The sequence below is a fragment of the Cariama cristata genome, unplaced genomic scaffold, assembly GCF_000690535.1.
Source record: "Cariama cristata isolate BGI_N322 unplaced genomic scaffold, ASM69053v1 scaffold8161, whole genome shotgun sequence".
Taxonomy (NCBI): domain Eukaryota; kingdom Metazoa; phylum Chordata; class Aves; order Cariamiformes; family Cariamidae; genus Cariama; species Cariama cristata.
The window spans coordinates 15,728-15,965 of NW_009599765.1; positions in this window are offsets into that span (position 1 = coordinate 15,728).

Here is a 238-nt window from a genome sequence, read left to right on the forward strand (position 1 = left end):
CAGCAGCCCTGTGATGTGTCTGGGTAGCAGAGCCGTGGACTAGCTGCCAGGAGCTTCTCAAGTGGCTGGCGTGTGCAGCATGTGGCCGCGGAGGGATCCCTCCTGCAAAACAAGTTTCAAATCTGCTCAGGAATGTCTGCGTCAGCTAAAGTCGCTGGGGTGTTCATTTATTCCAGGGCCCCTCGCTTGGCTCTGCTCTGGGATGGATTTTTCATCTGGAATTCTCAGGATGGGAAGT